Below are 22,830 nucleotides of genomic sequence, written 5' to 3' on the forward strand. Positions count from 1 at the left end.
TTTGTTTACACTCATTGTTGGAATTTCACATTTTCTCCACAGACACACTTCTTTCCAAATGTACCATAACTTTTGTTCATCACGCCTAAAACTCTTATTTTTACCTTTCTTTAAAATTTACAAGGAGACACATAATGTGTCATTTATGTCATTCCTGGATCTTACCACTTTCTTTTCAAAGAACCATTTCAAACACTTGTACTGTACACATGTATTTGGGAAGTGGTGGACCTTCCCTCATCCTCTTATTTGGAAACCAGCTTGTTCAATGTGAAGGTCAATACTTCATAAGCTATCTCGTTTTCATTCATTTAAATGCACAATACTTTCAAACATGTAAGGCATGGGAATTGCAGTGGGTCAAGATTAATATTTCATTTGCAATTATTGTTGGAATTTTACATTTTCTTCAAAGATAAACTTTTTTCCAAATGTACCATAATTTTTTTTCATCTTGCGTAAAACTCTTATTTTAAAGTGTTTTTTTTTTTTTAAGGACGTTCCTCAGTTAAAGTGAAATCCATGTCATTTTCTTGAAACTTTCCATACCGTAACTTTGACCCATCCGAAGCCCAAATATGTAAATAAAACCATAGGTTCATGTGCTTGTTTTTCTTCTACGGGACTTTGAAGAATATGACTAATCTGCCGTCCTGTACCAAAATGATAGCGTTACATGATCAAGACCATGATTGGCAACAAAATCTGCAATGACAAACATAAATCCCCATAATTCTTTCAAAATCCACATTATTTTCTCCAAATTTGCAAGAATTGCAGAAAAGGGTACTCAAAACGAGGATAAGGTTTTAAAGTTAGGGTTTACACTCTCATTCTTCAGCAAGCAGCGCCCTCACGCGGCAGAAAACACCGAAATTTCTCAAATCCTTCTCATCGACGTTTTCTGTTAGGGGTGAGCAAAAGGACAACGTTCATAAAACTTATGCTGTACATTCAAAACCCATGTCAATTTCACGAAACTTTACCAAATTGTAGACAGAGGCTTACTTATTCCAGAAAAACAATCAAAAGTGGGGGTTCATGTGCTCGTTTTTGTGCTAGCAGCGCCCCTATGCGACATATATCATCGCAAGTCCCCAAAATCTGGTCAGGAACCTATGCAGGGATGCCCTGACAGGGGGGGGGGGGGGGGTTCATAAAACTTATGCTGTACATTCAAAACCCATGTCAAATTCATGAAAATTGACCAAATTAAAGAAAAAGGCTCACTAATACCAGAAAAAGAATCAAAAGTGGGGGTTTATGTGCTCGTTTTTGTGCTAGCAGCACCCCCATGCGACATATACTATAGTACGACCCCAAAATCTGGTCAGGAACCTACGCATGGACGCCCTGGCAGGGTGGGTTCATAAATCTCATGCTGTACATTCAAAACCCATGTCAATTTCACGAAACTTCACCAAATTGTAGAAGACTTACTTATTCAAGAAAAATGATTAAAAGTGGGGGTTCATGTGCTCGTTTTTGTGCTAGCAGCGCCCTCATGTGACATATACTATAGTACGACCCCAAAATCTGGTTAGGAACCTATCCAAAGTCGCCCTAACAGGGTGGGTTCATAAATCTCATGCTGTACATTCAAAACCCATGTCATTTTCACGAAACTTGGCCAAATCATAGAAGAAGGCTTACTTATTCCAGAAAAATAATTAAAAGTGGGGGTTCATGTGCTCGTTTTTTTTTTTTTTTTTTTGCTAGCAGCGCCCTTATGCGACATATATCATCTTAAGTCCCCAAAATCCGGTCAGGAACCTATGCAGGGATGCCCTGACAAGATGAGTTCATTAGGCTTATGCTGTACATTCAAAACCCATGTCAATTTCACCAAACTTGACCAAATTGTAGACGAAGGCTTACTAATTCCAGAAAAATAATTGAAAGTTGGGGTTCATGTGCTCGTTTTTGTACTAGCAGCGCCCCCATGCGACATATATCATCGTAAGTCCCCAAAATCTGGTCAAGAACCTATGCAGGGATACCCTGACAAGTGGGTTCATAAAACTTATGCTAGCTGTTCATTCAAAACCCATGTCATTTTCACGAAACTTTGCCAAATTATAGAAGAAGGCTTACTAATTCCAGAAAAACAAAAAGTTGGGGTTCATGTCCTATTTTTTGTGCTGGCAGCATCCCCAGATGATAGAAATCACCTCACCGGACCCCAAAATCTGGTTATAAACCTCTCGTGGGTGTCCTGATTATAGGTGGGGTTCGTGAATGTCATGCTGTACATTCAAAACCCATGTCAATTTTATGAAACTTTATCAAATTGTAGAAGGGTTACTTAATAATGCAGAAGAATTGTAAAAATGGGGGGTTCATGTGCTCGTTTTAGTGCTAGCAGAGCCTCCTTGCGACGGAAATCATCGTAAGACCCCCAAATCTGGTCAGGAACCAATGCAGGGATATACCCAGCTAGGATGCATGAATCTCATGCGGTTCACTCGAAACCCCATTTTCTTTTAAAAAAACACACACAAACAAACAAAAACACATGTCACATTTGCAGTGATATGGTGAAAAATATTCAGAAAGAAAGGTCCATGTGCGTTTTTGTTATCATTTCCCTTCCACAGCCATAATGATATTACGTGGATGCAAGCGTGGAAAACTCCATTGATATGCACGCTTGTTTGTTTGTTTTACCCACTTGCTGTAACCATGTACAACAAGTGATAATGGAGGAAGAAGAATAAATATAAGGAAATGGGAGTTTTGGCATTAGTCTGACGGTCCTCCAAATGAAAAACAAATCTTAATACAGTGACGTTGATTGTAGATTGCATGTGTTGGTTGTTGCAGTGGTTGGTAAAGTGCGTGTTGTAAGCTATGGAGAAGTACCTTCCCCCCCCCAAAAAAAAAAAAAAAAAAAAAAAAATTGATTCTCCTTTTGTTACACCAGATTTGGTAATAAAGAAAATAATATATGAATGGTGAAAGTGATGAATAGTCTTGTCACTTTCGTGACCTTGTATTTTGTAACCAAAAATTAAAAAAACCCAATATTTTGTAGTACTAGTAATGACAAGTTCAGATCTAATTCAGATTTTAACAGGGACACTCAGATTGTTTTAGCTGCTAGACCTAAAGATGAAATGTGTGTCATATGCTTGTTTTGTTGTTGTTGTTGTTATTGTTGTTGTTTTAACACCTAGTCCAATAGACTAGTGAGCCTTAGCACTCGACTTTACCATGTTGATGACCGGATAATGAACTTCATGTCACAAAACAGATCTATGGATTGAAAATGGAAACAGCTCTGTTCCACTTCCAAGCTTCGCGATTCCGTCAATCAGTGTTGTGCTACTATGACCATAGATATGCGGCTCGGACTGCTGAACTTTGCGTGGTATGTACAGATTGTAACGCGTACAGTCGGCACGCGAGCCGAGCGAGGCCGCCCAGCGCGGCTGCCCGGCGCGGCCGCGGTGGGGAGCTGTCGGGTATCCGTACGTACACATACCACACTCTAGCTCGATCTACTAGCAGCTGCTCAGCTCAGCTAGCTCAGCTCATCACTCGTGCGTGCGCTTCTACGTTCTTTGTTACGTCACTGACACCTGCGCAGCTAGGATGCGCACAAACTCAACTGAGGAACGTCCTTAAATTTCAGGCACAATTACCTGGATGCAACTTCCACTGGAAACAGGCAGTGTTTCGGAAAGTGCAGGCACTTGGGCTGGCAGCAATGTACAACAGGGATGAAGAGAAGCAACTATTACTTCAACAGGTGATGCCACTTCTGTTTCCACAAGGATACAACCATCGACTCAACAGGAAGACTGGTGGGAAAAGTATGGGATCTTACCAGCAGCTGGCACCACTGCCATGAGGAAGCACAACTAGAAGACCTCCCCATAAGGATAATCAATCATCATCTCATTGTAAAGACAGAGACAGCTGACGAGGACCATGGAAGGCCGCATCTTCAGGGCTTGGGAGGCCCACAACAACGGTGAAAAAAACCACACAGGAACTCTCGAGGTTCTGTGCAGTGATGTATAGGCATGCATCATAGATCTCAATATCTTTCTTTTTCTTTTCTCTTCTTATGCATTTTTTTTTTTTTTGCTTCATTTCATACATATTCTTCATTGGAAATATATCCAACTCATGCAGTTGACAATAAATCAAATGCATACATTGCCCAATTTTGGAAGATAAAAGTAACTTACTCATTGTAAATGAAATGAAGGTTATTCATGGTAAAAAACCAACTTAACCTGAATTCTCATAGACTGCACCTTGCTGCTACACTGGCAATGACAATCTCATTTTCACCAGAAACTGTCACAAATGTCAAACCAATGGAAAGTGATGTGGCAGGTATTAAAAATGGAGGGGTACGAGGAAGAGAACTTTGGGTTTTGATTTTCAGTTTGATTTTCTTTTCATTTCATTGCCGGCTTTGTACTTTCTCGTGAGAAAAGCTTTTGGAGCTTTACCAGCATGTGAGAGTAGTGGCCATCCTAGGTGTTTGTAAAGAAGAGCATGAAGGCATGTCCTAAATTGAACAAGAAAATGGATGCTGAATCCAAAATTGATGACCCTGAAAATAGAGGGTGTAGAAACAACATCGTTTCGTACAGAGTTCCGGAGGGTCAAGAAAAGAATTGTTGTATCATGTTTGTAGAAAACCTTCTTGTTCAGGAGTTCATGGCGCTTCTGACATTCAGCTCATAGAGCCGGGCAACCTCCCAATACCAGCCAAGATTCCACCAGTGGCAGTAACATCAAGCGCCCCTGGCCAATACACAACTGATTCTCATCTTTCAGAGAGAAAGCGCGCACCAGGAAAGTACTTATCACCAACTTCATAGCCAAGCAAGATGGCGACCCTGGGAAATTTGCTGTGTCAGATGATTATTCTGTCAAAGTCCGGCAGTAACGTAAAGAGAAAATCCCAGAGCTGAAACGCCTTTGCCTGCAAGGCAAAAAGGCCTTTTTGGTCTACCCGGCTGAAATCCACATCATCAGAAATTGAGTTAAACATTTTGTTTGGAATATTTCTGATCATTAGTATTGTAGTGAATATCCCTCATCCTGGCAACGCGCATCATACCTGCATTGTCAGGCAGTTGCAGCGCATCATTCCTGGCCATGGATGCGCGTAGAAGATGCACCGGCGCTGACAGTTCGAGACTTGCAACAACTGACCTAACACGTAAGTCAATTCAGCCCGCTAATGTTATTAGTTCACTCATCAGTATGGTTTTAACCCGTTGTAAGAGTATGCATTATGATCAGTTGGTTTGTTAACTAAATTAATAGAATTAATCCTCCTTATTGACTTGGATTTATTAGATATTTATAGCCATTAAATCATTTGCAAACTTTGGAATTACTTCTTCGCAGAATGCAAATTCTACTGCTGTAAGAAACTATTTGAAAGAATTTCCTTATGATTAAGTATTTCTTTGATACATTGTATCACTCTCTGCCAAAATGGGGGGCTATGCTTGGATCCTACAACTTGATGAGCAATTGGTGGAACTGTAGGCAGATAATCATTGTTTATATGACCCCCTTTTTTTGACCCCTTGTACATGATCAGGGGGACACTACAAGTAAATTCAAATCAATATATAAAGTATCAGATATTCTTGGATGCAGGCCCTACTTGTCATTGTGCATTTTAATTTCAAAAACAGATATGTCAAGATGCACTAGTCTCCCACTTATCGTATGATAGCTAACACTTGCAGAACGCCATCTGGGGTGGCATCCTGCCTTGTGCCTGGCCCAGATGCAGCGTGCATTGCAGCCTAGGCCTATTGTTAGGTCAGTTATAGACTGAAAACTGCCTCAAAATTTCATTGCTAGCTTCTTATACTGGCAGGGTCAGTTAGTACGGTTGCAGGTCCAATGGTCAGGTCACATGACCTGATCTCACGGGTCGGAAGATTGTACGACCTTGAGTCGTGTAGTGTGTGTGGGCTTAACATGGCATTTCATTTAAATCACAAGCATGTTCTGACCAGTGTCCTGACACATAATAACAGCTGTGTGAGTTTTCCTGATTTCAATCTTTTTTTCATTTTCCAACTTAAGGTGAATGGCCATCTATCCTTTGAAGTCATACAGCACAAGAATACATTGTACAGCAGCAAAGTGTCACTAAGTGGATTTACCATGCCTCATACAAGGATTCAAACAAAGAATGACAGGATGTATTCATAGCAGGTCAGTGAAGGCCAAGATTTCTCTAGCAAAACAGAGGATTGCCAGAAAAGGGTGCTCATCACAGAGCTCATAGTTCATCAAGGAAGTTTCATGAGCTCATGCACACTTAATAGGTCTGCTTACCGACAGGTCACACGCCATTATCCAGTGTCTGAACTTCTTGAGCCAGCAGTGAGACACACAAGTCATGCACTGTTCTGCTCTCCAAATGTGGGCTAATTTGTCCATGTCATTACTGGAGATGGTACATCATACTGGCAAATTTGGATGGTTATAGCCTCAGGAACCTTCTGGACATGTTTCATCATTCTTGGATCTATGAAACTTGAACTTTTTGTAATTTTCATTTTGGGGATTGTCCTGCAGTATTAGCATACCAGTGCACTACATTGTCTAAAGTATGGGACGTCCAAAACAAGGGAAGAATCCAGGCAAATTCCTCACTCCACAGCGTGCACGCACTCCGTCACAAATCAACGTGGCCAAGGAGAATTTTACTGCCCACGGGGGAATAGATGCTGCAGTCAAGAAAATGAGGGGCATGGAGGACATTGCAGTTATTTTCAGCTACTTGTTACTTATTATTCACGTTACCCATTGACCTGAAGAATAAATAGCTGACATCTTTTACATTCTTTTTTTTTTTTGACAATCCATAATTGAATATTCAATGTTACATAATCCCTAACTGGGTATTAAGTAAATCAATGAGATGTTCAATGTGGGGTGGAGGTTTTTATTCAAAGTCAGTGATGTCAAAAAATCTAACAGTGTGTAACAGAGATGCCAACATATACGGTTTCTCTGTAATTTATTACGGACAAGTGCACCAAACTACGTTATTACGGTCATTGCACTTTTTATTACAGTTTTTAAAGATATTTTTTTTAAAAATTGATGTTGCGGTAATATGATAGTCAGACTTATGCTATTCCCTACTACTGGTTATGGCTAGGCCATAGCAAGAATCAATCCAAGATGGCAGTTGCACAGCATGAACAACGTATCTATATCGGACGAAGATTATTCAGAGTGAGGGAGGATCCTCTGAGAGAGCTCTCTGATGCAGAGATAAGAAAAGATTACCGCTTCAGCTGAAGAGGATGTCTCTACATAATCGACTTGCTCAGGGGGGACATCCAGCATCCCACGAGGAGGTCTCGTGCATTAGATGCCAGCTTGATGGTGTTTATTACGCTTGCATATTTTGCATCTGGATCCTTGCATGGCAACATAGCAAGGATGCATCGAGTCAGCATTGCCACCACCAGCCGTGCGATTCGCAGGGTGACGTTGGCCCTTGTAAAACGGAGGAATGAGGTAGAAATTTTGACAGTATTTAGCAGACCTTATATTTTCATTTAGCTAGATCTTACGACCATACGTTATATCACTTCACCATGCACCAATCAAAATACCTTCTGTAGGCTTACATGTAAATAGTTAGTTGTAACAATGTTAATATTGTTAGAGCTATTACCATGGTCCTGATTGCTGCAGATTTTCTTGTAGAGCCAGAGGATAGTAAGTCAAAATATTTGACATTGTTCGTCTGTTGCTTGCCTACACGAAAAGAAACCCGATATCCAAGGTGAATACGTAGTCTAACAGCAGTCAGATTCTGACTGACTGTATGACCTACCCTTGAAATTATAAACAAAGTCAATGTCTACTTCATATCGAGTTAAATTCCACTACTTATAACCCTTCTTCACTATGTTCATCCGTTTCCCCCGAGGAGCTGCAAGAGTGGCCAAGATCCAAGATACGTTCTTTCAGATTGCAGGATATATGTCCCAGGGTGACCAGGGCAGTAGACTGTACCCACGTTGGCCTGCATGCCTCCAAACTCGGGGAAAATGAGCGCGTCTATGTCAACCGAAAACACAGACACTCAATCAACGTGCAACTAATCTGCAACCCTGACTACACGATTTCCAACGTCGTGGCTAGGTATTCCCTTTACATTGTAGTCACTGCATTATTGTGTATTGGTCATATCTTATTGCGATACTGATATATTTAGACATATGACATATATAGTCTGTAGTCCACGAGCCTACATCAAGATAAAAAATCTGTGATGTACATCAGCTTTTTATAAAGTTGTCATAGGCCCTATTTTAATGTCTCATACCATATGATATTAATGCACTGCAGTGTAGGCTTCAGTTTCACTATCAGAGGTTATACAGTAGTATGATCACCTTACAGTAAGCGGTTGCTCATGAAGAAATCATTCTCTGTGATACAGCCCCATTTGGGCCATTTTGAAGGGAGCTGGATTTAGAAATCACCATGGAGGTAGATACAATGTCATACAACATACTCTCACCATTAAGAAATGGCAAACAAATGCCACAGTTGTCTGTCCACCAATTGTATCTTTATATCCAACTATGAATGGTCTCCAGGACTTGGGCATCGGGGTGCTCAACACTGTCTTTAATCCAAGGTAACCCCAAGCAAGTTACCTCAGAGTCGATATCTTGTGGATGCGAATGTCTCCCCAATAGGATCCATCTGTTTAACATTATGATTGATTGAACGAAATTTTTAAGAACACAGGTGTAGTAAAAGGATGCTGTATTAGATTTGCAGTTTTTGAAGCATTAAAAGTATTGTTAAAGTGCAACCTTTTCTATTTTTATACATGTTAATTTGTCCACCCCATCAGACATTCTGACAACATTTCAACCTATGCAGTTCAGCTTTTTCATACTATAAACTATGTTAACTTATGCTTTTAAGTTTGTTATCAGCATATTTGTAGACTACATGTAATTTGTCACATTAATTTATTTTCAGTGGAGGAGCAGAAAAAAAGGCTGGGAGAGATGTGTGAGGAGGCTGAAAGCAGCTGGAGGACTAAGTAGACTGGCAAGATGTCAGAAAAAAAGTGGCAGGAGTTAGAGACAAGGGAACTGGCTTACAAAGACAAACAGAAAACAACTGAGGGACAAAAATGTAAATGGATATGCATAACATGTTTAATGTATTTATTAGCAGGATTCAGTACTTAATAGCCACGATGATTATTTAGTCATTGAGTCCCACTAGCTTGTCGAACAAGTTTTATCCAAATGGATTGGATTATGTGCATGAATTTTACTGTTATTTCTTATTTTACAAGGAGCACAACAAGAAGATTTGGCCATGCCCAACTACTTGTGTGTGTGGACAACGAAAATATGGCTACCTTGGCAACTATCATTGGTAGACCCAATTGTTTCCTTAAATCCAATCTTGAATGGCCTGCAGGATTTGGGTGTCAGGGTGCTCAACACTGTGTTCAATCCATGGCAACCCCAAGCAAGGTACCCCTGAGTCGATATCTTGTGGATGTGAATGTCTCCCCCATAGGATCCATCTGTTTAACATTATGATTGATTGAATGAAAGAGTTAAGGACAGAGATGGATGCTGTATTAGATTTGTAGTTTTTGAAGCATTAAAAGTATTGTTAAAGTGCAATCTATTCTATTTTTATACATGTTAATTTGTCCACCCCATCATCAGACATTCTGATGACAGCCTATTGCGGTCTGTAGTGTCAGGGGCTGTGGCCGTGGAGGACGATTCTGTGCGATATATCATTAACTGCACACCTGGTGCTAAACTGGCTCACATTCGCCAAGAGCTCGCCGGTTTCAATGCCAGACCAGACCCTCAGATGATTGGGCTGCATGCCGGTACATATAACATATCAGACCAAGACATCCACGCTACCATGCAAGACATGAAGAGATTGATCTCACAAGCAAAGAAGAGGTGTCCCCTGGTAAATAGTAGTTTTAGTGAATACTGTCGTTAATGCTATTGACAGTGGCAGGTATTGTATTGGTACATCTTTAGATTTGTCGAAGGCTTTTGATACTATTGACCATTCGATACTCCTGTGTAAGCTTGAGCATTATGGTATTTGTGGGGTAGCTCTAGCTTGGTTTAAAGATTACTTGCAAAACAGACAGCAATATGTCAGCAATATGTAGCGGTAAATGGAGTTAAATCACAGTCGAGGCAAGTAACATGTGGTGTTCCACAGGGCTCAGTCCCAGGCCCTTTATTGTTCCTTATTTATATTAATGACAATATCAATTCATCGAGCTTGTTTACTTATTCGCTTTTTGCAGACGACACTTGTTTACTTGCTCACCACAACTATTTATTACCCTTAATAAACTCTGTAAATAAACTCTCTACATAATCGACTTGCTCAGGGGGGACATCCAGCATCCCACGAGGAGGTCTCGTGCATTAGATGCCAGCTTGATGGTGTTTATTACGCTTGCATATTTTGCATCTGGATCCTTGCATGGCAACATAGCAAGGATGCATCGAGTCAGCATTGCCACTACCAGCCGTGCGATTCGCAGGGTGACGTTGGCCCTTGTAAAACGGAGGAATGAGGTAGAAATTTTGACAGTACGATTTAGCAGACCTTATATTTTCATTTAGCTTGATCTTACGACCATACGTTATATCACTTCACCATGCACCAATCAAAATACCTTCTGTAGGCTTACATGTAAACAGTTAGTTGTAATAATGTTAATATTGTTAGAGCTATTACCATGGTCCTGATTGTTGCAGATTTTCTTGTAGAGCCAGGGGATAGTAAGTCAAAATATTTGACATTGTTCGTCTGTTGCTTGCCTACACGAAAAGAAACCCGATATCCAAGGTGAATAGTCTAACGTCAGTCAGATTCTGACTGACTGTATGACCTACCCTTGAAATTATAAACAAAGTCAATGTCTACTTCATATCGAGTTAAATTCCACTACTTATAACCCTTCTTCACTATGTTCATCCGTTTCCCCCGAGGAGCTGCAAGAGTGGCCAAGATCCAAGATACGTTCTTTCAGATTGCAGGATATATGTCCCAGGGTGACCAGGGCAGTAGACTGTACCCACGTTGGCCTGCATGCCTCCAAACTCGAGGAAAATGAGCGCGTCTATGTCAACCGAAAACACAGACACTCAATCAACGTGCAACTATTCTGCAACCCTGACTACACGATTTCCAATGTCGCGGCTAGGTATTCCCTTTACATTGTAGTCACTGCATTATTGTGTATTGGTCATATCTTATTGCGATACTGATATATTTAGACATATGACATATATAGTCTATAGTCCACGCGCCTACATCAAGATAAAAATCTGTGATGTACATCAGCTTTTTATAAAGTTGTCATAGGCCCTATTTTAATGTCTCATTCCATATGATATTAATGCACAGCAGTGTAGGCTTCAGTTGCAAAAATAAAAAGGTTTTTTAAAGAGGTTCACTATCAGAGGTTATACAATAGTATGATCACCCTACAGTAAGCGGTTGCTCATGAAGAAATCATTCTCTGTGATACAGCCCCATTTGGGCCATTTTGAAGGGAGCTGGACTTAGAAACCACCATGGAGGTAGATACAATGTCATACAACATACCCTCACCATTAGAGAATGGCAAACAAATGCCACAGTTGTCTGTCCACCAATTGTATCTTTATATCCAACTATGAATGGTCTGCAGGACTTGGGCATCGGGGTGCTCAACACTGTCTTTAATCCAAGGTAACCCCAAGCAAGTTACCTCAGTCGATATCTTGTGGATGCGAATGTCTCCCCAATAGGATCCATCTGTTTAACATTATGATTGATTGAACGAAATATTTAAGAACACAGGTGTAGTAAAAGGATGCTGTATTAGATTTGCAGTTTTTGAAGCATTAAAAGTATTGTTAAAGTGCAACCTTTTCTATTTTTATACATGTTAATTTGTCCACCCCATCAGACATTCTGACGACATTTCAACCTATGCAGTTCAGCTTTTTAATACTATAAACTATGTTAACTTATGCTTTTAAGTTTGTTATCAGCATATTTGTAGACTACATATAATTTGTCACATTAATTTATTTTCAGTGGAGGAGCAGAAAAAAAGGCTGGGAGAGATGTGTGAGGAGGCTGAAAGCAGCTGGAGGACTAAGTAGACTGGCAAGATGTCAGAAAAAAAGTGGCAGGAGCTAAAGACACAGGCTCTGGCTTACAAAGACAAACAGAAAACAACTGAGGGACAAAAACGTAAGTGAATATGCATAACATGTTTAATGTATTTATTAGCAGGATTCAGTACTTAATAGCCACGATGATTACCCTATTTAGTCATCGAGTCCCACTGGCTTGTCGAACAAGTTTTATCCTAATGGATTGGATTATGTGCATGAATTTTACTGTTATTTCTTATTTTACAAGGAGCACAACAAGAAGATTTGGCCATGCCTAACTACTTTTGTGTGTGGACAACGAAAACATGGGTACCTTGGCAACTATCATTGGTAGACCCAATTGTTTCCTTAAATCCAATCTTGAATGGCCTGCAGGATTTGGGTGTCAGGGTGCTCAACACTGTGTTCAATCCATGGCAACCCCAAGCAAGGTACCCCTGAGTCGATATCTTGTGGATGTGAATGTCTCCCCCACAGGATCCATCTGTTTAACATTATGATTGATTGAATGAAAGAGTTAAGGACAGAGATGGATGCTGTATTAGATTTGTAGTTTTTGAAGCATTAAAAGTATTGTTAAAGTGCAATCTTTTCTATTTTTATACATGTTAATTTGTCCACATCATCAGACATTCTGATGACAGCCTATTGCGGTCTGTAGTGTCAGGGGCTGTGGCCATAGAGGACGATTCGGTGCGATATATCATTAACTGCACACCTGGTGCTAAATTGGCTCACATTTGCCAAGAGCTCGCCGGGTTCAATGCCAGACCAGACCCTCACATGATTGGGCTGCATGCCGGTACATATAACATATCAGACCAAGACATCCACGCTACCATGCAAGACATGAAGAGATTGATCTCACAAGCAAAGAAGAGGTGTCCCCTGGTAAATAGTAGTTTTAGTGAATACTGTCGTTAATGCTATTGATAGTGGCAGGTATTGTATTGGTATATTTTTAGATTTGTCGAAGGCTTTTGATACTATTGACCATTCGATACTCCTGTGTAAGCCTGAGCATTATGGTATTCGTGGGGTTGCTCGAGCTTGGTGTAAAAATTACTTGCAAAATAGACAGCAATATGTAGCGGTAAATGGAGTTAAATCACAGTCGAAGCAAGTAACATGTGGTGTTCCACAGGGCTCAGTCCTAGGCCCTTTATTGTTCCTTATTCACATTAATGACATTATCAATTCATCGAGCTTGTTTACTTATTCGCTTTTTGCAGACGACACTTGCTTACTTGCTCACCACAACTATTTGCTACCCTTAATAAACTCTGTAAATGATGAAATTGGTAATATATTTGAATGGTTTTGTTGTAATAAACTATTATTGAATACTAGTAAATCTCAATATGTTGTATTTAGATTAAGAGGGAAAAGAATCCAAAATGACATTGTTCCACTGGTAATAGGCGGTAACCAGATTGATCGAAGCCATAATGTACGATTCCTAGGTGTTATAGCCGATGAATATTTATCGTGGAAAGACCACATCAGTTATGTTTGTACTTAAGTTTCTCGTAGTGTTGGTATCTTATCCAAATTACGTCTCTATTTACCAAAAGAAACCTTAATTACTCTGTAAAATGCCGTAGTTATGCCTCATTTAATGTACTGTAATGTAGCTTGGGGAAATACTTATAAGACTCATATATATAAGTTGATTGTTCTTCAGAAAAAAGCTGTAAGGTATATTACAAATTCAAACTATAGAAGTCCAAGTTTGCCATTGTTTATTCAACTTCATATTTTGCCATTTGAAAAATTAGTTATCTTGAGTTGCTTGATTTTTATGTTTAAGACACAAGGTGATCCGAAATCTTTCATGAAGGATGCGTTTGTGTTAAATTCTACCGTTCATGCTTATAATACGCGTAAAAGTAAACTCATTCATCAACCCTTTGTAAGAACTAAAACTGCCCAAAATTCATTTGTATATGTTTGTATTAGAGAATGGAATAATTTGCCATTGAGAATTAGGTCAGCCTCAACACTATCCAACTTTAAACGTACATGTCGCATTTATCTTGAGGGAAATTTGTAAAACAAGAATTGATCAGGGAAGCTGAATTTAAAAGTATAGTAAAATATAAAGTATCTTTCTGCAATTTCATGTGAACTACATGTATGTGCATGAGCATTTTTGTGACACGTGTTTGTGTGTTTGAATGTGTGTGTGTGTGTGTGTGCTTGTGTTGCATCTGTCCTATGTAAATATGTTACTATTATACTTCTTGTTAATATGTTTAAAACTTTAGTATGTTTTGTTTTATATGTTTATCCGGGACCCCTTTTTTTACAAGCTCTGCTTCTTTTGGGTTCCCAAACCATTCATTATTCTTAATGCTGTATCCTTTTGTAAAATGTCAAATGTTTAATGAATTGGTTAAATAAACTTGAACTTGGAACTAGTAGAAAATGCACTGATTAATAAAATAATGATTCTTCGTGCAGGTGGTGTGGTTCTTCGGCGACAGCCTATTGCGGTCTGCAGTGTCAGGGGCTGTGGCCGTGGAGGACGACTCCGTTAGATATGTTATCAACTGCACACCAGGTGCTAAACTGGCGCACATTCGCCAGGAGCTGGCCGGGTTTAATGCCGTCGAAGACCCCCATATGATTGTGCTACACGCGGGTACAAACAACCTACCAGACAAGGACATTCATGCCACAATCCAAGACATGAGGAGATTAATCTCTCAAGCTAAGAAAAGGTGTCCCCTGGTAAATAGTAGTTCCAAAATGAATCTCGTTCTGTACATGACTTGTTTCGAGACTGCTGTTACTATACCATGACAGGCATTAGACAATAAGGTATGGAACAGCTCTTGTCAATTCACCTCTTTTTTGGTCTTGATGACCTTGGAAGGGAGTTCATGGTTATTGATGTTAGCGGTCTTGATGACCATTGACATTGAACTCATAATCATGTCTTTATAATTCTGTCACTAATGTTTCAAGTCTTTTCTTGATTCAATATGAAAGGATGTTATAAGAATTAGAAAAGAGGAAGATCTACATGTATGTCTAGAAGGTTTAATGAGCAAGTAAGTAGAAAGAGCAAAAGAAGCATAAAATGGTTCATATTTTTTTTAATTATTTCATATTTTACACGGAGCACAACAAAAGAAGAAATGGTCATGTCCACAGTGCAACAAAATGACGTCACAGATTCAATCTAATGTGTAACTGGAACAATTGGTTTCAATTCAGGTGTTAAAACTTATCTGAGAAAGAAAGAAATTTGTCGCATAACACAACTCTCATGTAAGTGTGTTTTAAATGTACACCTAACATGATTTTGCTGTCTCGGTTTCAACCATTCTCTGATAAGACTCCAGCCTACAATATGTTTACCCTACTATGGGTTGTCACTCATGAAGAAATCCTTCTCCATGATACAAACCCACTTGGCCCATTTTGAAGGGAGCTGAACTTTAATAGAAAACATCATGAATGAAGATACGATGTCATACAACAGAACATGACCAGTCAGCTGCATGTTACCACCTGCATTAAAATGGTGATGCCACAGCATTTCTATATCGAGAAACTCTGACATAGGCAACATGAGCACTAGCTATCAGCAGGCTTGTGTAGATTGTGCTCAGGATCACAACTATTCGTGTGTGTGGACAATTCCACCATGGCTGCCTTGGCAACCGGCATCGGTAGACCAATTGCATCTTCTATCCAATTATGAATGGCCTGCAGGATTTGGGTGTCAGGGTGCTCAACACTGTGTTTAATTCAAGGCAACTCCAAGCAAGGTACCCCGAGACGATATCTTGTGGATGTGGATTAAAAGTATTGTTAAAGTGCAATCTATTCTATTTTTATACACGTTAATTTGTCCACCCCATCAGACATTCTGATGACATTTCAACCAATGCAGCTCTGATTTGTCAAACTATAAACTATGTTAACTTGTGCCTTTAAGTTTGATTTTTTTAGCATATCTATAGACTTCATACAATTTGTCTAATCTAATTTATTTTCAGTGGAGGAACAGAAAAAAAAAAAAGGTTGGGAGAGATGTGTGAGAAGACTGAGAGCAGATGGAGGACTAAGTAGACTGGCAAGATGTCAGAAAAAAAAAGTGACAGGAGCTAAAGACACAGGCTCTGGCTTACAAAGACAAACAGAAAACAACTGAGAGACAAAAACGTAATATGCATAAACATAGCCACAAAGACTGAATAGCCACAAAGACTATTTAGTCATTTAGTCCCATCGGCTCGTCAAACCAGTTTTATCTAAATGGATTGGAATATTATATGCCTGAATTTTAATGTTATTTCCTATCTTTTTTTCAGTTTCAACCATTTTCTTTTTTTCTTTTTATTGTGTTAAAGAATTTTTGATTATAGATTGGAGAGCTTATAGAAGGCCCAACGTTCAAGGGGAGGATGTTGACCATGGGAGGTGGGGAATCGAAAGTCAAAGTTGTTCTGTGGGGTGACCTCGCCAGTAGGAGCAAAGTCAAACAGAAAACAATTGAGGGACAAATATGTAAATGAATATTCACCAACATGTTTACAGCATTTATTAGCAGAATTTAGTACAAAATAGCAACAATTAATATTCTTGTTTATTCGGTCCCACTAACCTGTCTAACCAGTTTTATCTTAACAGATTGGAATATTATGTGCCTAAATTTTAATGTTATTTCATAACTTTTTACAGTTTCAACCATTCTCTGAAAGACCATTCTATAATATGATCACCCTACGATAAGTGGTTGCTCACGAAGAAATCTTTCTCTGTGATACAGCCCCATTTGGGCCATTTTGAAGAGAGCTGGACTTAGAAAACAGCATGGAGGTATATACAATGTCATACAACATATTCTCATCATTCAGGAATGGCAAACAAATGCTACAGTTCTCTGTACACGTTACTGGTGACAGTAACTGCCTATTCAATGCACTTAGCACCACCCTGGTGGGATGACAAAACACGACCAATCAGCGGCGTCATCGTCGCCTGGCCCTGCGGGCCGTAAACAGGCGGTAAACACGATGAGCGCCGCTGATTGGTCGCCTTCCCTAAAATCTGACAAGGTCACGTGACAAACTAACAGTATAAATAGCACCCCACACTCAAGACACATCATTCGACAATTCTCTCTCGCGTTAGACAGATGGGTTGCATCCGAAACACTCTGACAACGATGGACGAACTCGTAAATACGCAATGTCACTGCTCGTACTGCAAGAACGCAAAGATGCAAGAATGGTCAAACAACGCCATTAGCGTCTTGAGCCTCTTCCAGAAATTCACCTACAATGTACCGCATCAGATCGTCGAAACGATCGAAAGATCAAACCCATGGGAGGTGAAGAACGACACGATCGAAAGCTGGATGAACCGCCTGCTTGTCGAATGGTGGCAAGACATGGTCTGGTGGTTCGACGTATTGGATGGCGGCCACGAGTACATGAAGACCTTCAACTACAAGAATGCGACCGTCATGTACGCTTCAGTCTGGAAGGCCAAGGCGATATACAACGCCTACTACAGACTGTGGCGCAAGATGGTCGACTGCATGTGCGTCGTCCTCCCGACAGAGGAAGCACGCACACGGGCGAGGAAGTGGTTCAGTCCAACCTTTCCTCGCATAGGCCAACAGAAGAGAAAGGAAGACAACGAGATGGAAGATGCCATCGACAGGGCAACGGAAGAACTCCACGAAGAAGAGAGGAAGCAGGAGAGACGGCACAAGCTCAAAATCAGAGCAAAACGCCGCAGCCGACTCCTCACGCTGAGACCGAGATGCTACAAGACCAGTCTCAGGAGCGGAAAAGACATCCGCAAAGTCTACTGAAAAGTCTAACAACAGTTAGACTAGGGCACATAAGTCTGGGTCACACAGACGGTTGTCCGCCAACAGCCCTTTTCAGGGCTACCCCAGAAACAAGAAAGAAATCAAAGAAACTCAAAGAGTAAAAGTAGATAAGTAAAGTAAAGAAGTATAAAATAAAAGACTAGTAAAAATAATAAAGAAAGAAACCAGTAGATAAACAAGTTAACAAAACAAAAACAGTAAAAACAATAGAAGAAAAAAACAAACCACAAAAAAATGTATCAATTGGTTACTATAAATAGAACAATGTATCAATCTGTTACTATAAATACAATAAAGTAGAACAAATACGCGCACAACATCTAAAAATAGATACAAAAAGATCGTACGATAATAACGACACACTATTGGTCAATAAAAAAGGCGGGAAACATTATCATTGGTCAGTTGCTAAAAATTACTCGGACAAAGGATCCAAAACAAAAGTATAAATAGGAGAAGAAACCACAAAAATACACAATGGGTCAGCTACTCTGTATAAGACCACGCAGAAGACAATATAATAATATAGAGATAGCAGAGGACACATCGCTACTCTGGGAACAACTACCAGTACACACGTACAACAAGTACCAACGCATCGACTCCGGAACATGGCCAGCGCCAGTACGGAAGAAGTCACGGCAGAACAACAGTGTCAAACAAACCTGAGACAGGGCGCAGGACGAGCAAGAGACATTCCCAACGGTGAAAATGGTGAGTACACGACACAAATACTCTAACACATAAATTAAGAATAAAGAAACCGTAAACATAGAGACTAATAACGACGTTATCTATCAATTAATTTCAGACAACTTGCTACCGCTCACGCAACACCAAGGGGACATGTTCAAGAAACTATCTCTCGAACACCCTTGGCTTCCTGAAAGCGAACACATTGGCTTCATGAATAGATTTAACATGAGAAAGAGGGGGATGGGACAGTTAGAAGGACACTGTGGGGTATTCAGCATAGAGAACTTACCGACTACTGCAACGAGACTGACCGAACAAGAACAGATTGAGATTTGTCTGAATATTGCGCGCTGGCTACACAGACAGTGCAGCAACATAATCACGGCCGTACACGGGCCAAACGACAGACTAGAACCGCGCAAACAGCAGGCGTACGAGAACTACCACGTTCACTTCATGATGCTGAAGACGTGGCGACCAAACGATCCCGGTAAACCACTCAATCTCAGAAACGGACAAGACTTGAAAGACAACAGAGCGTGGCGCAACGCGAGCGACGTACTGCAGCGCAAAATCCAACAGAAACACGTAGGAGTCACGATCAAACAGGAACAACAGGGAATCAAATCGTTCGACGCAATGTTCCGCTACATGCACATCGCACCAAAAACGTTCCTCACAACGACGGACGAAGACAACAAGTTCAAATACCTGTACGATCACACGTCCGAACAGGACATCTACGACTACTACAACGTCATCAAACACAGGTCAAACACGACACAGAAAATGAACAACATGGCAGCGACAAACCAAACGACAGCAAAGATGCAAACAATCAAAAATCTGATCTCAGAGGGATACAGAATCACAACAGCAAACGACCTACCAGAGGTCATAGAGGCACTAACACAGAAGGGCACCTGCATTGAAATGGTGAAGCAGAAGTAGTTCTACATCCATCACTACAGAAATTCAGAAATAGGCAATGTGAGCACTAGGTATCAGCAAGCTTGTGTAGATTGTGCTCAGGATCCCAACTACTCGTGTGTGTGGACAATTCGGCCATGGCTGCCTTGGCAACTGGCATTAGTAGACCAATTATATCTTCTATCCAACCATGCATGGTCTGCAGGATTTGAGTATGAGGGTGTTCAAGACTGTCTCTAATCTAAGGGAAATCCAAGCAAGCTATTTCTCCTTTGAAATCTCTTGGCATTTCAGGGTCTGTCCTGACAAATGCAAGTAACATGGAAGTCTTTGAGGGACCTAACATGAAGGCATGCAGATATAATTAAGAGATAGTCCAGCTTCATTCATACAGCACCGCATGAAGTATGCTGAATATGCAGACACTGCCCAGCAAGAAGACATCATCAAGATATCAGGTTATAACCCTCAGAAGGACCACTCATGATTCCATGCATCTGCATTCAAGAGGCAGATCAGTTTCCTTTGTACAGCACTGCATGCATAACGCTGAACATGCAGTCACTATTGAGAAAGAAGATATCGGGATGGGGATACGCTGGTAAGCTTTGAAAGGACCTTCCATGAAGCCATGATTATGTATTTGACAGATCGACCAACCTGGTTCATACATCAGTGCATGAAAAAAGACTGAATATGCAATCACTGTTGAGCAGCAGCAGGCAACCCATTTTTTTTTTCCAACTCCTGCCATGGACTTGATGATCTGTCTGCACCAGATGGCTGAGACATGGAAAGAGTACTTGAAAAAATGTCCAGCTTATCAACTTTTTAAAGCATTCCATGGCAGCTGTTGCATTTCCATGACAAGAGATGCTGAAGAAGTTAAGGAGAGAGGATAACCTCACTTAGATCTAAGAGGAAAGTAAGAAACATCCCAGGACAGCTAGAGCATGTGGGATTGAAAATATACTGACTAAATAATGGAGAATCTGAAGACACAAAGACAAAGTCTTCCAAAGATGGTATTTGGAGAACATGAAATTTTACTATGTCTGAAAAGATGTTTGGGAGAAACCCTCTGAACCATGTATGGCTACTTCCGACAGAAGTGCAAGCGAAGGTCCAGTATCATGTTTGTACACGCTGCCATCAAACATGGCTTGGTTGATGTGTGAGGAGACTAGAGAACGATGTCCCTGAATGATAAAAGCTCTCAAAGAAAATAAAGTTCTACAGTTGTGTGCTATGAATAGTATGGAATGGCCAGAGAAACCTCAAGCATCAAATCTTTATCCTCGTGAAGAAAGAGTTGTAGCTCTGAGAATACCATTCAAGCAAATTCGTGAGCTACTGGGGGGGGGGGGGGGGGGGAGGGGCAGTTGTCAGTAGAGGGAAATATTGTCCATGTACCTGTTGATACAAAATTAATGCTTGTTTGCCTCGCCAAGAAAAATGGATGAAAACATGGTCATAGCTATCAAACCAGAAAAAGAAATCTCACAAATGTGCACATTTCACAGAAAATGTGACACCAGTCTCTGTCACTTAAGCTTTGGAGTGGCTGATATCTCACAACGATTCTGGAACAAAAATAGATTCCAAATGGAAGAGAGATGTACAAAATAAAAGAGAAAAAAATTGTGATAGATTATACATTGAACAAAACAGAAAAGTCTGATGACTATGAAGAATCTTTCAAAGGTACGTGTTGTGAAGATTCTGAAAAAAAAATGTGTCCAAGGCAATTTAGATACACTTGTAGATGACGCATATGCAGATATAAACAAAGTATAAACTTCACGCTAAGGGCTGCCACAATATGTTCCAATGGTCATGTCAAATAAATGATTTTGAACTGTTAACTGAAATGTATATGAATTTTTACTCACACGGATAGCAAAAGCTTGGAAAGTAAATGAAGACATAAGTTTGATCTTAACCTGTGTGCATGTGCTATGTGCATTGTGTCTTCCGTCAGCAAGTCTAAGAGAGGCATCAGCTCCATGCTTGAGAAAGCATCTTCAGAAGCAACTGTAGGGAACATGGACTTACAGAAACAAGTCAGACACACTGGAAATAAATGCCTGAACTTTGTAGAAGTTAGTGTTCAAGAAGCTCGCTGCTTAGTCCTACAGATGCCTCTACTAACACAGGCAAGTTGGATGTAGTTTTCAACTAGAAATGTCGCTATGGCGACTGGTATGCCTCCGCCATAATGCATGATTGTCCTAATAGGTCCAGATAGTACATGTGGACAATGTGTGATTACATTTTCACAAAAAGCACGGTACTATCTTTATATCTCTCTCACGTATGGTGAGAGATATATATATACTCACTCTCAACCCCGGTTTGAGCCTTCATCTCACCCCAACCACGCTCGTCATTTTAAAATATTAAAACGACAAGTTTGTCACAAATGTGTTTAATGTTCACCTTCCTTGACCTAGGTTTAATTGGATGAATAGGAGAGCATGTATTTGGGAGTTAAGGACTTTACGGTAACTTGACTTTGACCCATTCATATGTTTATACATTGATTGAGTTATTTTCAAGGTACGGAGAAAAAAGTGCAATTTCTGTATTGAATAGTAAATTGTTACCATTTTCATCTGGCCTTTGACCCTAGAATTCATAAAATAATCACCGTCAGGCAGAACATGCATAAATATGTGGTACGTTTCAAGATAACTTGAGCCACTTCCGAGATATGGAGGAAAAGTTTAGTTCAGCACTTTCACTTGATCTTTGACCTTTTGACCTTTAAGGCAAAAACAAAAGAAAATTTTTTTTTCCAAAGAATCTCTATTAGGTTATGCATGCATACACCAAGTGTAAAAAAAAATAATCCTGCCAGCATTGCATGAACATGACGGAAATAGTAAAATTTCAAAGTATTTCCCTTGACCTTTGACCCCTGACCTTTGACCCCATGAACCCTAAATTTTCTAGATAATCACTGCCAGTCAGTACATGTATATATACTATGTTCCATGAAGATACCTCGAACAATTTCCAAGGTACAGAGAAAAAAGGTGAAGTTTTAACATTTTCACTTGACCTTTTGACCTTTGACCTTTGACCTCATGACCCAAACTTTCACCAGAGAATCTTAATTGGGTAATACATGTATAC

This window comes from Diadema antillarum, unplaced genomic scaffold, assembly GCF_040938485.1.
Source record: "Diadema antillarum isolate AM-2024a unplaced genomic scaffold, OU_Dant_1.0 seq00000477_RagTag, whole genome shotgun sequence".
NCBI lineage: Eukaryota > Metazoa > Echinodermata > Echinoidea > Diadematoida > Diadematidae > Diadema > Diadema antillarum.